This window comes from Stenella coeruleoalba, assembly GCF_951394435.1.
Source record: "Stenella coeruleoalba genome assembly, chromosome: 8".
NCBI lineage: Eukaryota > Metazoa > Chordata > Mammalia > Artiodactyla > Delphinidae > Stenella > Stenella coeruleoalba.
In genome coordinates, this window is record NC_137154.1 from 39,844,234 (window position 1) to 39,862,868 (window position 18,635).

The 18,635-nt window shown below is 47.0% G+C and overlaps 1 long non-coding RNA gene across 4 annotated transcripts in view; it reads right to left on the minus strand.

Moving 5' to 3' along the window:
- LOC307190202 overlaps nucleotides 1-18,635 on the minus strand; it is a 468,185-nt gene that overhangs the window by 93,362 nt on the left and 356,188 nt on the right. For all 4 annotated transcript variants that reach the window (XR_013829439.1, XR_013829440.1, XR_013829441.1 and 1 more), the window contains exon 4: nucleotides 9,347-9,427. This is a non-coding gene — a long non-coding RNA (uncharacterized lncRNA). The remainder of the gene's footprint in view (nucleotides 1-9,346; nucleotides 9,428-18,635) is intronic.

Genomic DNA, 18,635 nt, shown 5'->3' on the forward strand with positions numbered 1-18,635 from the left:
CTGGCCGCTTTAGAAGAGTGCAGTAAACTGGGGGATTATTAAATGTTCCCAAAGCTGGGGCATCATGGGAGCTCAGATGGAAGAGCTGAGAGACAGTCTGACACTTCATCTCACATGGAGGCAGGTTTCAGCTCAATGTAAGGGCGAATATAATGTGTGAAGAAGAAGATGTGCATGGTTTTGTGAGGTAATAAGGGCTCTGCTGCCTGAGGTATTCTAAAATAGGATGGCCTTTTATCAGAGGAGTTATAGAGGACTGGCTGGATTGCAATGTGGCTCTGTTCCTCTCAGTTCCAAGATTCTGAGATTGTGTGACTCAGATTAGTCCAGGCTGCCCTCTCTTCTTCCATGACTTTGTTTCTTGGGGCATCTTGCTAGCCTGGGGCCTCCCTGAGCTGGGGGTCCTCAGCAGCTAATCTGGGTGTAGCTGAAACAGCCAGAGCTGTGTGTTGAGCAAAGGAGCTATGCTCCCTGTGCTGTCTGCCTCTTTGTGTCCCTCTGAAGCCCTCACTGGTCCCATGTCTGAAATTCAACACTCCCTCTGAAGGGACCTTCCTCTTGCTTGATGTAGGGGATAGTCTCAGACTTCTCAACTTCTCCAGATGGGGCAGGATCTTACATTGAGTGTTCTTAGCAGAATCACTTGCTTCAGGGTCTTGTGAGGATGGAGATCTGTGGCACAGGGATGGAACAGGATTTCTGGGCTTTCTCCTTTTCTGTGGCCCATCTCGGGATTCCGCAGTGAGGTAGGGCTGCTAACCAGGATGTTAGAGAGAAGTGGGGAAGTGCTGAGTTCCACCAAAGCCTCACTCAGTCTCCTCCCCTCAACCAGCCCAGCATCATGGTTTTGGGAAGGGCAAGTGGTACAGAATTGGGCCCTAGAGACACAGTATAAATGGCTGGGGGATCTTACCAGGACCTGCCAGTACGGGCAGGACCTAAGGACTAGGGTCCCAGAACTCACCAGATGGGGCCATGCCTCACCATTGGCAGATCCATCCACACAAGCCTTGTGCCAGAAGGGACTGGCCAAAATAGTGGAGGCAGGAAAAGAGTCGGAGGTTGGGAATTGGGGGTGGTGGGATGCAGGAGGGCTTAGGATGACAGTTAGGATCAGCAAGAGGTGCTGAATAGATTGAGCAGAGAATAAGAGAGAAAAAAATGACGTTTCAGTCTGAAATATCAAATACTGTGTTCACTCTGGTTCCCTTATCCTTTGGAAGGTACGTTCTGAGGCTGGGCATTCATCCTTCCATTTATTCATTCAATATTTTTTCAGTGGCATATAGAAGACAGGCCCTATCTCTATTTTGGAATGAACTCCCTGTCTTCAAAGATCTGAGTGTTTAGTGGTGGTCGCATTCACCAAGTCCTAGTGGGTACTTTATACTCTCCTTCTCAAAGTCAGAGGTGGCTGCCATCTGGGAGCAGGCCCCAGAGACCAGCTGGGTCCCAGGCGCAGAACCGTGGTAACAAGAGAAAGGACTGGCAAAAACAAAGCTAAATCCCTCTTTAGAGGAACCTAGTGCCTAGAGAAGCTACCAGAACTTGGGACCAAACAGACCGGTCCTGTCCAGACAGCTCCTAGCAAGAGGGCCTAGCTCAGAACCTGCTCTTTGTGGAGGTGCTTTAGCTAGTGGGAATTGTGAGGGAGGCATCCCAGAGGCATGGGGGTAAAACAGACCACCTCCCAGGTCAGGCCAGTGGAGAGGCGACCCAGGCAAAATAGTGGAGTCCTGCACTCAGTGCTGGGAAAATGACTCACACACGAGGCCAGTAAACAGGGTGAATCAACATGAAGCTCCACTGGACTAGATCCTGAAGATGCCTGAGGACTTCCTGCCCCGGTCAGATCTGGTTTGGCCCCAAGGCAGGGCCAGGGCTGCAGGTGGGAACAGCATCAGCTCCAGCTGTTGGTCCTTCTGGCCTCTTTCTCTCTCATTCGGGGAAGTGGCCACATACACTGTCAACTACTGTTCACAGGGAGATTGAATTTAACTGACATTTACTTTGTGCTTGTCCTCACTCCCAGACACAGAGACAAAAAAGACAGCCTCTGCCCTGGAAGAGGCAACAGCTGGTGGGAGAACAGGCCTCCTAAACAGCCAATTACAAGGCAATGTGGTGAGGGCCTGATGAATTTGGATGAAGACCTTGGGAGGCACACAGGGAGAACGTGGATCTGCCTGGAGCAGGCAGCCAATCAATACTTACTGAATGAATTAGCAATGTATTATCAGTGTTATTATTATCATCATATTTATTTTTATTTTGGGGCTGGGGGTTAAGAAGGGTATCATTGGGCTTCCCTGGTGGCGCAGTGGTCGAGAGTCCGCCTGCCGATGCAGGGGACACGGGTTCGTGCCCCGGTCTGGGAAGATCCCACATGCCGTGGAGCGGCTGGGCCCGTGAGCCATGGCTGCTGAGCCTGCACGTCCGGAGCATGTGCTCTGCAACGGGAGAGGCCACAACAGTGAGAGGCCCACGTACCGCAAAAAAAAAAAAAAAAAAAAAAAGAAGGGTATCATTAAAAAGGTGAACATCTGATCCAGGCTTTGAACCATAAGTAAGTGAAGAAGACAAGCCCAGGCAGAGGGAATACCTCACACAGTGGGCTTGGGAACAGGTGAATTGTTAAGTGTGAGAAGGCCAGAGAGGGTGGGTGTAGTCATATAGAGCACTGAGTCTTGAAGACAGTACTAGTCAGTTTTGCTGTGTAACAAACAAGTACAGAATTACAGAACATAAAAAATAATCATTATTTCTTGCACATGCATCTTTAGGTCATAGTAATGGCTCTCCTTCAGGCTTGGGGGCAAGTTCAGGTCTGTACCATATATCTCACTGTGGGTCCAGGACAGAAGGTAGCAGCTATCAGGGCTGTGTTCTTCTTATGGAGGGGGTTGGAACCTCTCAGAGTAGCAATAAGAAACACAGGATACTTCTCAAAGCTTGGGCTCAGAACTTAAACACTCACTTCTACTAAAGCAGGTCACATAGCCATACCCAACATGAATGGGGAGAAAGAGCTCTTTCCCATAGGAGGAGGTAGGGGGAGTGAGTTAATAGCTGTTTAAAAATTCTGTAACCTATCACAAGTACCATGCAATTTTGTTTTGATTCTGGAGAAAACGGGGTGGGGGGGCTGTTGCTGGCTCATCTTTTTAGGTGGGATAATTTCATTTGAATAGGAGTCTCCAGGAATACTTGCCATAACACAAAGGGACACTTTGTTCACACCTGGACATAGTTAACATGTTCCACTTAGTTTACATGTTGGAGTTCCTAAGGGCAGGAGCTGTGATTCATTTATCTATGTAGCCTCAGCACCCAGCACAGCTCCCAGCACAGAGTAAGTGCTCACAATGTTCGATGAATGGATAAATGACCTCACATTGTCCCCAATGTGTGGTTAAAATTTAATAGGGAATGCATGTTTCTCTGCCCCCACTGACACTTCAAGGTAAGTGTGTGGTGAGGAGTAAAGAGCAGGGATGATCTGCTTGAAGGTGAGAACGACACTGCTAAGCAGGGAAACCAACAGCAGCAGGAAGCAGGTGGCCCAAACCCCAGCTGCTATGGTCAAGAGGCCATTTGCTAATGAGAGCCAAGAAGGACCTCTGCATAATGGACTTCTTCCAGGTAACGTCAGCTTGAAGAATACAGATTTCTAATGATAATGGCTAACATATATTGAGTGCCTCCCACATGCCTGGCGCAATCTTAATACATTTTATATATTATTTCATTTAATTGAATCCTCCGTTGCGCCAGTTATTAATGGGGGACATCACTGAAGAGAACAGTAGTCTGTTTCCATTGTTTTGGAGCTGCATTTTCATGTACTGGTTCTGTGGCAAACAAGGACAGAAGAGGCTCAAGCAATGTAAATACAACTGAGCAGTGTAAGCACAGCTGATGCAGGAAAATGATGAAGGCAAAGTAAGCTTGAGCAATTGCAGATGAAAGACTGAGAACACACTGCAAAGAGCTTCAGCTCTCAGACAAAAACACAATCAAGTCAACAGACAACAGAGGATGAGGACAAAAGAATGGACCACAAGATCCCTCTGGTTCACTTTTGATAAAGAATTCCAACAATGTTCTGGCGAGAAAGAGACAAGAGCCCAGGAACCCCCAGCAGCAGTACATCTGCTCTCCAGACCGTCAAGGGCAGGGATGTCCTGCTCACAGCTGTTGCCGCAGACTGTAGCACTGTGCTTGGCACATGGTACGAACTCAGTACACTTCCAGGATCTGAACTCTGGCCTGTCATCACGTGAAAGGGGCTTAAACAAATTCACCAGTGTAGGGGAGCAAAACTTGCCACCCCAAAATCTTTAGCATGTGGATTATTTCAGGCTGAAAACAATCAAGGCCCGAAAGACTCAGTGACCTCCTTCACTAACTGCCTAATCGAATTTAGATAGAGGGAATTTTTCTATCCCTGGAAAAGAGCTATCAGCAGAGATATCTGCAAAAACTATGGGCTAAGTGTGGTAGGGGACACTCAGCGGGCCCTAGAGATCACCATCCACTCTGTGTCCCACTGTCTCTGCAAGGCCCAGCAAACATTTACTTGCCAAACATTTGCTTTCCACGTCCATGTGAATTTCCTTTCTCAAGGGCTTTGACTGTTTTGATGAGTTACTCAGTTCTCCTGGGTCTCCTCCATGTACACATGTTATTAAACTTTTAATTTTCTCCTGTTAATCTGTCTCATGTCAGTTTAACTCTTAGACCAGCCAATAAAGCCTAGAAGCGTAGAGGAAAATGTCTTCCTCCCCAACACCAGCCTCTCAACTAAGTTTCTGTAGACAATGCCTCCTCCTGCCCGACTTTGGTAGACTTCTCAGTGATGGAAGCACCATCACCCCAAAAACTCTTAGAGAACTACTTTTCTGTTCTCTCTTTCAATATCAGAACATAAGCCCTCCTCCAGACCTCCACTTGCCCCTCACTTCTGGCCCAAGGTCCTGGCCTCCAGGAAAAGGCCAGATGGCCCAAGGCCATTGAGGAAAGGCTTCTTGTGCTCTGAGTGGTGCTAGACCAGGAGGACTTACCTCTGAGGGCTGTTGTGAGAATGACATGAGGAAATGCAAAGCTGGTTCTTTGTCTTCCAGTGTAAGAATTGCATGAGTGCTCAGTCCATCAGCAAAGCTACTGGGAATATAGAAGATGGTGCAAACATGTTTTAACTGTTCTCCTTAGGTCCTCTTCTAGTTCTGTCAAGTTCACCTTGAATGGAGCTCCTCAGATCTCTCCCTCCATCTTGGCCTCCCTTCTTTCTTATCCTGTCTCTGAAGAATCTGGGCTTTATCACTGTGCTCCAGTCTGCAAATTCTGTTCCAAGTTATGACCCCTTGAGTCTAAGTTGGCAAATTCTATTTATTTTTTAAGTGGAAACACAAAAGGAACTTATTAGACTTTATCAGGTAGCTCATACTTTGAGGAGGTGAGAGATCAAGGAGGCTTAAGTAGAAAGCAAGAGATGGCTGGTACAGCCCAGACCCTGCCCAGGAATGGCTGGCTTAGAACACCACTGCTGAGGCCACTGTCTCAGGACACTTGGGCACTGCTGGACACTTCCTCCAGACTGCAGGCCCTGGACACCCACTGCTGCAGTTGGAAGTGATCTCTGAAGGCAAGTCCTTTTTTCCTTTTCATCTCATAATTTCCAGAGAAGCTTACACGAGGCTAACAAACTTCCCAAATAGGGGTCATCTTGTTAGGAATATCTTAATGTTTCAAAGTGCCAAAAACCAACGTTCTCCCAGATGGGGATGTGGATGGTGACAGTAGGCAAGACAAAAGGGATGAAGAGGGTAGCGTACTTGGTTCTCCTGCCTGCATAAAGCATCCATCACACAGAAGGGCACCAATAGATAAAAATTTCTTTCTTCCTTTATGACCTATGCTGAATGACTTCCCTGGGGGAAATTTGCCCTGTGGGTTTTGAGTTTTGACCACACTGATCTATCCTTAGCAGATGAGGCTGTTTGTATTAAGCAAGCTGAGGACAACCTTACATTTAAATTGCCTTTGCTTCTTGGAGCTGAATGTTAGGAAATATTATGGAGGAAGATATTGGGCAACATTAAAGAGGGGAAGACGAAAATTGCTCCATGATTGTTGTGATGATGAAGTCGTGGTGACAGAAGGCCAGCACTTCAGCCAGTCCCAACGATGCCCCTCATTCCTTTATCCATTCATTCACTACATATATTTGAATATCTACTGTGTGCAAGCTACCCTGAAAAGTCCCGAAAATATAAGTCACTTATATTATGGGTCCTCTAGTGGAAGAGTTAAGGGGATAAATCACCAAGGACTGTTATTACGGCAGAGGCAGCTCCAGAGAATTATGCGTGCACAAAGAAAAGGGCGTGGGATTTGGGATAGTCTTCAGAGAAGGGGTGCTACTGAATCCCGTTTAAACACGTGCCCATTCAAGAGTCTGGAAAGAGTATGAGTTGCGTTCCAAGTAGAAGGCAGAGCGTTAATAGGGGCAGAGAGGGGTAAAAGTGTCACGTCTGGGGAACTCTAAGTAGTTCTATTTGGCTGCATGCTTGCATGCATGGTCTCTACATGGAGGCAGAACAGGGGGTAAGACTTGACAGAAAGAGGCAGAGCCGCCCTATAACTTAGGCTGGTCACGTGCCACTTCTGACTTTCAGCCAGTTCATTTACATAATCAGATTAGAGGTCCTGGCTCCCCTTCCCACAATTCCTAGGGCTTCGCTTTACAATTATAAAGGGGAACCGGAAGGGGACTTCAAGGTCATCTAGTCCTGAGATTTTCAAACTGTGTTCTTAGTGCTTCTAGCAGGACCTGGGGGTCAACTGACTAAAGAAGGGGCCTCGAGGTTACCCAAGTAGACAGAGAACCCCCACCTCCAGCTTCAGGCAGAGCAGCTGCGCTTTGCTTTGAGCGTTGGGTTTCTGGGGGTAAATTGAGGGGGAAAAGGTGAGGTTCTGCTGCTAAAAGGTGAAGTCTGAAAATCAATGGATGAGTCCAACCCTCCTATTTTGTAGATGAGGAAAACTGAGAGGCAGGAAGGGCAAAGAAATGACTTGTGGGGATGCAATGAGATAGGCAGTGGGCTTTGCAAAGAGAAGAGTTTCACAGTATTGAAGCCACAGCCTCTCATGCTCAGTTTCTCAGGCTCCAGCCAAAAAGATCTTCCACAACACTTAAAAGACAAAAGATCAAAGTGGAAAAACAAATGGTAATGCCCCCAACCCTGATGCCCACCTGCTGGGCCCAAGAGGTTCAAAGCTTGCAGACCAGGGAGGAGAAGGCCAGCCCTGCTCCCATCACCTGGGCTCCCTGCTGCTTCGCTGACCCCAACTCCAGGCCCTCCATCCACGTGGCTTTCCAGAGCCACTCAGGTCTCCCGACATGCTTGGACCAAGGAGGCTCCCAGAGGGCTCTGTCCTGAACCGTGCCCTTAGCTTGGGGACTCTGTGTGTGCCCAGGGTTAACTGGGGTGGATCACTCTTCCATCTGTTCAGAACATGTTTACAAGGTGTAGGCAGAGAAAAGGACTGGAAAGTACACACACTTCAAACTGCTGAAGAATTGTGTTGAAGTGTTCTGTGTGGTTTTAGGCAACCCACTCTAGTTTTCTGGGTCTCAGCTTTCCACTTTTAGAAATGAGCAGCTGGAGGAGTTATTTCCAAGGTCCTTATTGGAAGACGAATGCAGCCCAGCCTTGTTCTTTTCTATTCTCTTAAAGCATTCTTTGAAGAGAGTTCTCCCATGAGTACAGTGCTTCAGAGAGGAAACTATGTCAGGTATGTGTTCCCCATGGTTATCTTTAGGGCCGTTTGGAGCACAAGAAATTGTAAAAGATGGAAAGGGCAAGAGCAAGGGTCATGCTGAGTCTGTAGTGAGAATCCGATGCTCTGTTTGAAGAGTGAAAAGGACCACTGTGCAGGGAGCTGGGCTCTGAGCCCCTGAGGGAAGTCTGAGAGCCGCAGAGATGACTTGATCTGCTCAGGGTTCTAATTCACCCCGTCCAGCCCCTGGAAACTGACTCCATTGGACTACGGTGAAATTAGAGTACGGATGCATCCCAAGATTAAGTAGCAACAAGTGCAAAGTGAAAATTAGTGAGAGGTCATCATCTATGTGCCTTGTGCTTTCTGTATTTCTTGCTTTGGACGTTTTCTTTCAATGCTCATAAAAAATGCAGGTAAGTCACTTTTACACTGTTATTTTAAAGAGTCTCCACCAGGCAGGGCTGATGTACACCGGGTCTACACAGATAGTGACAAATGGATTGTTTATACCCAGTTTCTGATTGGGTTAGCCAGTCCTATGTAATACTGGATTTTTACATATTTGTAATGTCCCCCAAACTTCCAGGACTTTTTACTTGGGGTGTTGGAGCAAGAGAGTAACGGAGAGACAAAACCCCTCAGGAAGTCTTCTCTTACTACACCCAAATTTACTAAGCACCTACTACGTGTCAGATCTTTAGACATGGTGCCTGCAGTCGCTAAACATCAGCTCTTCTACAATGTAGTGCTGTTGGTAAGGAACTATGATTCCCTAGTGTTATCAAATCCTGTAAAGGGCTCAGTGAGCAAAAAGTCTGCAGAACAAACTGAATCAAGTCCTAGAGTTCCTTATGCTGTACTAATGTTCCTCCCCATTGCCTTCTGGGCGGAGCCCACCTGGGCTCTATTCCACCAAAATGTTTGCAATTCCCCGAAAGGGAAGGCAATTGCAACAACAGGGAATAGAATCCTCCTAACCTTTGTTTATCCATAATTCCCTTCATCACTCATCTTTTAGGAAGAAGTTACCTTCTCTTTGAAGTTTCTGTTTTCAGATCTTTATTTAGAATTCAATTTTTTTGTGCTTCTACCACATTTTTACATCGCTATTACAATCTCCATAACACTCTTCTACATTTATCTGTTTAAAATGTCTTCCCCAATCAGACTAGGTCTCCTTTAAGAAGGGACCAGATATGATTGTCTTTGCCTTCCCGGTGCCTAAGAGTGCCTGGCACATAATGGGGCTTTATAAATACTTGTTAAATGGAAAACTGAATGAATAAATAAATAAAAATGAATGAATAAACAAATCCATTCCTAGTCTCCTGTTCCCTGAAGGCATCACTAAGCTATGCTGCCTACCTGGCTCCTGCTTGCATTTGTGCTCCAGATTCCATCTGTAGGTGGTAATTCATTAAAACTGGGATCAGCTGGAGTGTCAGAAAACCCTGAAATAACAGTGACTTCATTGGGATAGAAGTTGGTTTCTTTCTCATGTGAAAGTTTGGAAGAAAAAGGCAGGATTTGTATGGTGATCCATGATACACTTTTATCTTACCCTGTGTGACCTCCATTGCCAAGGGCACTTTATGATCAAGGATGGTTACTCCAGCTCCAGCCATCACATCTGTTTTCCATCCTGCAGAAAGGAAGAAAGGAAGATGAACTGCACACTACTTCCCTTTAAGGACACTGCTAAAAGTTGCATACTGCACTTCTAGCTAGATCTCATTGGTTGGACCTGAGTCACATGACCACACCTTGCTGCAAAGGAAGTTGGGAAATGTGTCTTAATTCGAGTAGCCCCCTAAAATGTGGGTGTTGTATTACTAGAGAAAAGTGGAGATTGAAGAACAACATACAGTCTTTGTTATAGGGACCATTTAAGGTTTTTTATTTTTTAATATTTTATTTTATTTTATTTTTGTCTTTAGGTCAAGGAGTGACTGAATCACATCAGTAATTTAGAGAGATTGATATGGTGCCTAGAAAGAAGGGATCATAGAAGGGAGACGGAGGCAAGGAGACCAGTAGGAGGTAGTTGTACATGTCCAAACAGAGATGAGGGGGACGTGAACTAGGACAGCAGCTCTAGGGGGTAGAAAGAGGGAGATGGATTTGTGAAGCAGCTCTGTGGGCAACTCTGCAATGCCTGGTGACTAGGGCTGTGGAGTGAGGGAAATGGAGTCTAGAATTAGCCCCCAGTTCCTGACCTAGAAATAGGGCAGTCATTTACTGATTTGGGGGAAATACAAGAAGACCTCAGAGGGTGAGCACCGTACTGAGACCACAGATCTGGGGACTCTTGAAGAGCCAGACATGCCCCACAGAAGGAAACCGTAGGGGTCACGAGGGCAGTCAGTAGGGGTTGGGCAGTTAATCCAGTTGGAATGAGTATAATGGAGCCAGGAAGCTCAGCTGGAGACAGGAGGTCAGAAATCTGTCCTGGTACTGTGGTCACCACCCTGTCGGTGGGCCCTCATTGTCTTAGGGGCTGCCAACCAATTCTCCGGAGTTTTAAGACAAAAGTGATTGCAAATTCCCTCCAAGTAAAAGGAGCGTGTCAGTGTGTGCTTGGAGTCCTGCTGCTGCTGCTGCCGCCGGAGAGGGGAGGGGGCTTCCCAAGTCCACAGCCAAGCCTCTAGGCGGCATCGTAACTCTGGAGGGAGGAGCTGGGGTGTCTGGGAAGGGGCAGCCACGTGCCAGCTAGCGGTGCCAAGTGTAGGAGCAGCACGCCTGGGGTTCTGCCATGTGTTTGTTTATTTGGTTTGGCTGATGTAAAACATACACACACAGACTCACAGCCTCAGGGCCTATGTGTGGAGCCCACATTCAATCCTTAACTAAAATCAGAAACAGCACAGGAAAGAAAAGGAAGCCAAAATAGGAGAATACGACTGGGTAGCAGAGTTTGTTCATTCATTCATTCATTCATTCAGTAAATGAATTCCAGACACTGCATGGGACACTGCCTATAATAAAACTCATTCCTTGAGGAACTAAAAGACAGGGGAGGGGGACAGAGACAAAGAAAGAGGCCATTTCAGTACAAAGTGAGAGGTGCTTGATACAGATAACGGTGCATCTCTGATTTGGTCATTTCCTGGATTAAAATCTGAGTAGACCTTCCCTTATATCTAACTAGACTTTCATAGGCCCCACGATCCCACCCTCAACCCCACCCCTGCTCCAAGCTGGGGCACTCCAAGCAGCACCAGGATTGCCCTCTATCTCAGATCTCCTTCCCCAGAACACTCCTGTTCCCTGTCCAGCAGGTTCTTCCCTCTGTTGTCTGCCACTTCCCCTTAGCCTTGAAGGTCCAGTTGAATCATCTCCTGGGGTGATCTTCACACACCATCCTCTGGGTCCTCCCTGCGTTTCCTTATTGCCAGCACTTCTCAACTGCTGCGATTGTAGTTCACCTGCCCATTTCCCCTGTGGTCTGTGAGTCACTCGAGCAGAGACAGATCTCGTCCACATCTCTATGCTGGCAGCTAATCAATGCCTGGCACAGAAACCTTAATAAATGCCTGTCCAAACGGATGGACATAATTCAGTGCCACTGCGGATCGTCTCAATGTGCCACGATTAAAATGCACTTGGATTCTGGAGTCAAATTTCGAACTCTGTCACCTCTGATTAGCCAGTTCTCCTCTCCGAGCCTCAGTTTACTTGCTCCTAAGCTGAAGCCGATACTGTTCCATGAGTGTGACTTATGTGCAAAAGCTTTCTTTCATGCATGTTCACGTTTCTTTCCTTAATGTACATGGAGAGATAATTTATTACTTTTATTATCATCACTGTCCCAAGAAGACAGGGCTCTAATGAGTGAGGGCACAAATCTTGTAGGCAGGAGAAATCTTGTAGGCAGGAGAAATCCTGAGTTCAAATTCTTGAGACGTGTCCCTTCTCATGAGTGTCCCAGAATGCCCGTCTTCAGGGAACCACCTCTGTTCATCCACCCGTTTCCTACACATCAGGCTATTTTGACGGCTCCCACTCTGGCCGTCTCCTCTGACCACTGCTCTAGGTAAGAAGCAGTGCTCTTGGTAAGAAGCAGTGCAAATTCTTAAGCTCTTAAGAATCCATTAAGAACTCGGATTCTGGAACCAGAAGGTGTGGATTCAAATCCCTTCTCCCCTTGACTGGTCCCTTCTTCCTCCCCTGTTTCTGGACTGGCGTGGAACGCTACAGCACAGGCATGGGATCTGGTTTCCTGAAAGTACTGCCCTCAGACCAGGGCAATTGGGAGCCCTGCCCTGATCCCCACACTTTACAGGGCTCCACTCTGTTCTACTGGGGCCACTCCCCTAAAGAGAGGGATTTGATGGGCTGAGGGGATGTGTCAACCTAGAACCCTCATCCTCTCCTTGCAGGTTATGCTGTTGGCATCTGGGAATCCACAATTCCCAGCCCTGCTGACCCTGAGTCTGCTTCTAAGCTGACAGTGGCCTATGCTCCCCGAGACGGAGCCCACCTTCAGTGTGCACACCCCTAGGCCTGAAGGGTGGCCAGCGAGTGTCTGTCTGTGGGGGGTGTTTGTAATCAGAGCCAGGTTCCCACACATGGACTTGGGAAGCTACTCATGGTGTAAGACGAAGACAGGGTGTGGGAGTATAACGGGACAGGCCATAGGCTGGGGGCCAGAGGCGGGCTATACCCTACCCAACCAGGAGTGGCACAGAATCCTGAGAATTCTCAACTCTTACGTGGCCTTTCAGGTCTTTATAGAGGTGTACTTGACAAGATAGAAACATTTTAATGTCTGTGTGTTTTCTTGGTATGTGACTTTCCAACAGTTAGATATAGAGTATGTGGGACACTGTTTTAGTCAGCTTGGGCTGCCATAACAAAATACCACAGTCTGGGCAGCTTAAACAACAGAAATTTATTTTTGCAAAGTCCTGGAGTCCAGAAGTTCAAGATCAAGGTGTCAGCAGGGCTGGTTTCTTCTGAGGCCTCTCTCCTTGGCACGTGGATGGCCGCCTTCATGCTGTGTCCTCACATGTTCTTTTCTGTGTGTGTTCCTGGCGTCTTTTTGTGTCCAAATGTCCTCTTAAAAAGAGGATACCAGTTGAATTGGATTGAGGCCCACCCTGATGACCTCATTTAAGCTTAATCGCCTCTCTAAAGGCTCTATCTAATTATAGTCATATTCCGAGGTACTGGTGGGTAAGCCTTCAACAAATGAATTTTGGGGGGACATAATTCAGTCCACAACATCCATTCCCAAGTGCTGTCTCTTTGTAGGGTGACTAACTCATCCACTTTGGCCTGGGATTTTCTTGGTTTTAGCACTGAAATTCCTGCTTCTCAGGAAGTCCTGGGGAAACTGGGAATAGAGTCTTTCCCAACATGTAAAGACTATGACTAGCCAAACCCAATGTGCATCCAGAGTGCCACATTCCCTGGTGAACTTCACACCCATTAACTTGCTCGCTTGGACCTTGTGAGTTGGGGGTTGTGAGGGGGCAGGAAGTAATAGTCCAGTTACACGAAAGGGGAAATAGGCTCAGAAAAGTCTCTTTTTTTCCTGGTTCTCTTATTACCAAGTGCTTTCTACACCAAGACCAGGCAATTGCAGTCTATGCTTCATTCCACCCCTGCCCAAGGGCCTAGGTGAGAGGTAAGTACCAGGATGTGACAGTGAGTGAATACTGAAATTGATCTACACTCATCTGAATGAAAGACATTCAACAATCCCATCTGCAGTACTTGGGAGGGGTGATAGGTGGGCCACAGACTGGGTCTTTAGAGCAGATGACTGACTGGAAAACAAGAAGGGTGGGAGGGAAGCAGGGAGAGATGAAGGCTGTGTTTGATGATCTGCTCTGAAAGGCAAGGAGGGAAGCCATTGATTAGTGAGCTTTGTTTGATCTGCTCAAGGATCAAAGGGACAAACACCATGTACGAAGATAAAAGTTGACCTGGAAAACTTGCATTCCAGCCTGCTGGGATGCCAGGCTGCCCTGGGCCCATGGGTCATGGAGGACTCTCACAGAAGCCATAGGCAAGATTACAAGCCCAACTCTTCCTTAACTTGACCTCTGACCCCTTCCCTACCATTGTCTTAAAGAAGGGCTTCCTCTTGCCTCCTGGGTCTTCTCTGGGAAAAGGGAGCTCAAGATTGTAAGAGGGTTCAGGGCCATCACTGTAGGGATCAAGGATTACTTCTGGCTTTTGAAGAGCATTGACAAGTAACCAGATAATGTGCAATGGATGGTATGATTAGGTTGAGCTTGGGGAGCTGAAGGTACACCACTGAGAAGCCCCTAAACCTACCCTAGGTGGCCCAGAAGAAGCTAGCCCTGCTAATGCCTTGAGGAATAACGTGATAGTTGGGAGAATTTTCTGCTTTTCTTTTGGGAGGCAGGAGAGGAGTGGCACATGCAAAGAGCCAAGGAAGTGATAGACACCATCATACATTAGGGACCAGAAATATTGCCTGGACACCTAATCTGTGCCAAGACCTACAACATCTCATGGAGTCCTAATGGCATCCAGTGAGGTAGGCCCTGGGATTATTCTACTTTACAAGGTAGGAAAATGAGGCTCGCAAAGGCTGAGTAATTTCCCCAAGGACAGTTGACATCTAGACTCAGGATTTGAACCCAGATCTGCAGATCTTGAAAACCTGGCTTGTCACTAGTAGAAGCATGGTCATATCCACGTTAAATAAATGCCTCTCTGGTCCTGGCATAGACTGGAGGGGTGAGGGGTAGAGGTAGAGAGACCAGTTAGGGTACAACTGCAGTGATTTTAGGTAGCTTTTGGAATCTCCTAAGCAAGGGTGTGCAAAAATGAAGTTATTTTCTATAAACTTAAACCCAAGTCCTCTCTTGGCAGAAGCTGAATCTTAGCTTGACATTTCTCCCTCTTTTTCTTCTCTCTGTGGTTATATCTAAGTTCTGGAGTTGGGAGGGGGGAGGTTATAGCATCAACCTATGGGGCGAGGACAGTGTGGGGATGGGGGAGAGTGGCAGTGGCTCTCATCTACTGATGCTGGCATCTGCTGGGACATCCAGGCTCTTATGTGGCCTAGGTCATTGATCCACACAGGCCATTGTGTGGCCTTTTCATCTTCTAGACAGCAAGGTCTCTCTTTTTTTTTTTTTTTTTTTTTTTTTTTGCAGTACGCGGCCTCTCTACGTGGGCCTCTCACTGTTGTGGCCTCTCCCGTTATGGAGCACAGGCTCCGGACGCGCAGGCTCAGCGGCCATGGCTCACGGGCCCAGCCGCTCCGCGGCATGTGGGATCCTCCCAGACCGGGGCACGAACCCGTGTCCCCTGCATCGGCAGGCGGACTCTCAACCACTGCGCCACCAGGGAAGCCCAGCAAGTTCTCTTTGGTCCACGGCCTTCAGACTATTCTTTTGGAGACTTTCTGGCCACTGTGCAAAATTCAATGGGTCTGAGTTAGCCCTTATGCCTAAATATCCCAAGTAATTACACCAACTCTTCTGTTCCCTTGTGGATCGCAGGAGAACCCTCCAGGTTGCCATCTTCCTGGGCTGAAAGTGGGAAGTGGAGCACAGGGTCTCCACAGATCCCAGAACTAAAGGGAAGAACTATCACCTTCCCCACTTTGTACCCCTGGGTTCAGCCTAGGCTGGCAGAACACAGGGACCCCTCTTAAAGAACCACACAGGCATCTACCTTATTCATTTCCTCTCTGACTCTCTGCCAGTTCTCTCAACTCAGTTAAGCTTTATGCTTTCAGTAAATATCCTTCCTAATCTATTGTTTAGGCTAAGACTTTGGCTGTTAAACTAATGATAAACTTACTTACTTCTTGCATTTCTGCTATAACTACCTTTCTTTGAGGCAATGGATGCTCAGGCTTTATGTTCTAGTTTTAATGGGGGAAAGACCATGGGATGCATAGAAATAATAACGGGAATAAAAGCACTGGGGTTAATATTTCAAATTATTACTCCATTAACACATACAGGATATTTGAGGGTCTGATTCATAACAGTGGCACTGGGGAAAGCAAGGAGGGGATGGATTGGAGAGAGCATCAAGAATCAGAATCCAAATGTTTTGGTGACTGGTAAGATGTGGTTAAGAGGGTGAGGGTATGGAGTAGTGAAGATATTGGCTCTGCTTGGAGTAATCTAGATCCCCACTGGAGTCTCAGAAGAGTAAGTGTCGGGGGGCGCTTTCCACAGAGGCCAACGAAGCACGTGTCAAGGCACGTCATAGGAAGACTGTGGATGCAGGATTAGGATGCAGGATAACAACTCGAGTGCATTCATGGGGGCCATGTTCATCTTAAATCACTGACAGTGAGACAAATGGCATATCAGCTTTCACACCTTTGATATGTCCCCAGCTGCATCACTGGTAAGAAGAGTTTCATTTTAACCTCAGATTCCACTAACCAGGACTAGTAACGTTGAGTAGAAATTGGGAGGGGGGCTTTTTCTTGCTTATAGACTTGGCGTTGTTGGTTGAGTGTGTATGTATATGTGAAACCCCCTGAAGCACTCTTCTCAGGGACAAGCCAACATGCAACGTGGAACATTGGCTTTGTGGGGAGAGGGCTAAGAGGCTCTGTTTTGCATAAGACGTGATTTGTATCACCACTACCACCCTTGCTTTCAGAGAACTGTTTGATTGCTCTAAGCCTGAATTTCTATGCCTGTTCCTTGCCTGTAGACTAATAGATGCTAGTTTCTTTTTATTTATTTATTTATTTAAACATCTTTATTGGAGTATAATTGCTTTACAATGGTGTGTTAGTTTCTGCTTTATAACAAAGTGAATCAGTTATACATATACATATGTTCCCATATCTCTTCCCTCTTGCATCTCCCTCCCTCCCTCCCTCCCACCCCTCTAGGTGGTCACAAAGCACCCAGAAGACCTACTAGAGGATGGACTTGAGGATATGGGGAGGGGGAAGGGTAAGCTGTGACAAAGCGAGAGAGTGGCATGGACATATATACACTACCAAACGTAAAATAGATAGCTAGTGGGAAGCAGCCGCAGAGCATAGATGCTAGTTTCTGAACCCCTCTTTAGTTCTAGAATTTTTAGGGGGCTTTTTCTTCCTGTTTCACTACTTTCTTTGCTGTCATTGGTGTATTATTTTTACAGTGGAAACAGCTGCTGGCTGACTGAAGAGAAGATCTGAAATTAACTGGCAGCAAACACAGAAGCCATTGTTTTACAAAAAGAATATCTTGAAGGCCTGATGTCTACGGCTCCAGGTAGTCTGCAGATGGGGGCTGAAGTCCTGGTCTCCTGGAGCCTGGGGAGCTTGCTTGACTTACTGACTTATCTTCCTGGGTACCCAGTACTTGCATGGATATGGCACCCTTGGCTTCTTAGAAGTGCCTCTGAAGTTGGTATAGTATAGTGTTAACTTTTAACAACAACCTTCTGAGGTAGGTTGGCAGGGGGCGGGGGTTAGTATTCTCTTCATTTTACACAGGAGAACACTGAGGCCTAAGGAGGCAACGTATTGCTTGCTGAAGGCCATATCATTAGTCTCAGTCACTTATTCATTCATTCATCTCAAATATTCTTGTGTGCCTAGAGTATGGCCAGGCTCTGGGCTAGGTACTCACCATACTGAAATAAACAAGACCCAGAACTGAACACAGGTTGCTTACAGCCTAACGGAGGAGAGAGACGCACAAAAGCTCATTATAAGCCAATTACTTTACTCAGCAAATACCTATTGAGAGCCTGGTACTGGAGATATAGCAACAAACATGTCAAAGCTGATGCTGTCATGTCGGGAAGATACAGATAGTAGATAAGTCTATAATATGTTAGGTGGCCAAAAGTGCTACGAAGAAATGCCAGCAAGGAAAGGGGGCGGAACGTGACAGGTGTGGGACTGTGGCGTTTTAAATAACAACTAGAGAAGCCTTCTCAGTGAGGTAGCAGTTGAGAGAGAACCAAATGAAGGGAAGGAATAAATCCCAGGAGTCCTGGAAGGGGGACCATCAAGCGCAAAGATCCTGTGGCAGGAAGAGGCTTGATGCGTTCAAGGAGCAGCAGGAAAGGCAGTGGGCTGGAGAGGAATGGACAAGGGAGACGAGAGATGAAGGCATAGAGCAAGCAGAGGGCCAGGTAATGGAGGCTCTGCAGGCATGGCAAGGACTCTTGTCTTTTTGTTTTTCGTTTTTTTAATTTTTAATAAGATGGGAAGCCACTGAAGAGTTTTGATCAAAGAAATGATGTGAATGAATTATGTTTTGGCAGGATTACCTTTATTATTATGTTGAGGAATAGACTGCAGTGGTCAAGAGAAGAAGTATGGTGACCAGCTTGGAGACTGGTCCAAAGTTCAAGTGAGCCAGAGGGGAGGTAACTGCAGCTCCGTACCAGAGTGGCAGCCGTGGAGGTGATAATGGGACTTGGGATACAGTTTTAATAAATTTGCTGTTGTTTGGGCACGGCTGTGAGGAAAAGAAACTACATAGAGATGTGGGGTCACTGAGGAAGGATGCTGCCATACGTCAGGTTCTCTGGGACACTGATTCTGAGCGTCTGAGATTTGGGTGTATGAGGTTTATCGGGGAGTGCTTTCAGGGACAATACCTGTGAGCGAGTGAAGGAAGATGAAGAGCGGGAGATATTGCACTGTGATGCAGTTGCAACAGAGGCCTCAGCTGATCCTGCTGAAAGTTCTGGAGTGGGGATAACCCTTTCTCATTGTCCCATCTGAGGCAAGGGGCCTGGACCTTTATACCTCCACGTCAACCAGTCATTGGATGCAGGCTGTCCCCAGGGAGGGGACGGTGAGATGCTACCTTTAGCTGAAGAAACAATTTCGGAGCCATGAGCAGCCAATGCTTCCAGCAGCTGGTGGAGTGAGTGCCTCTGTCCTG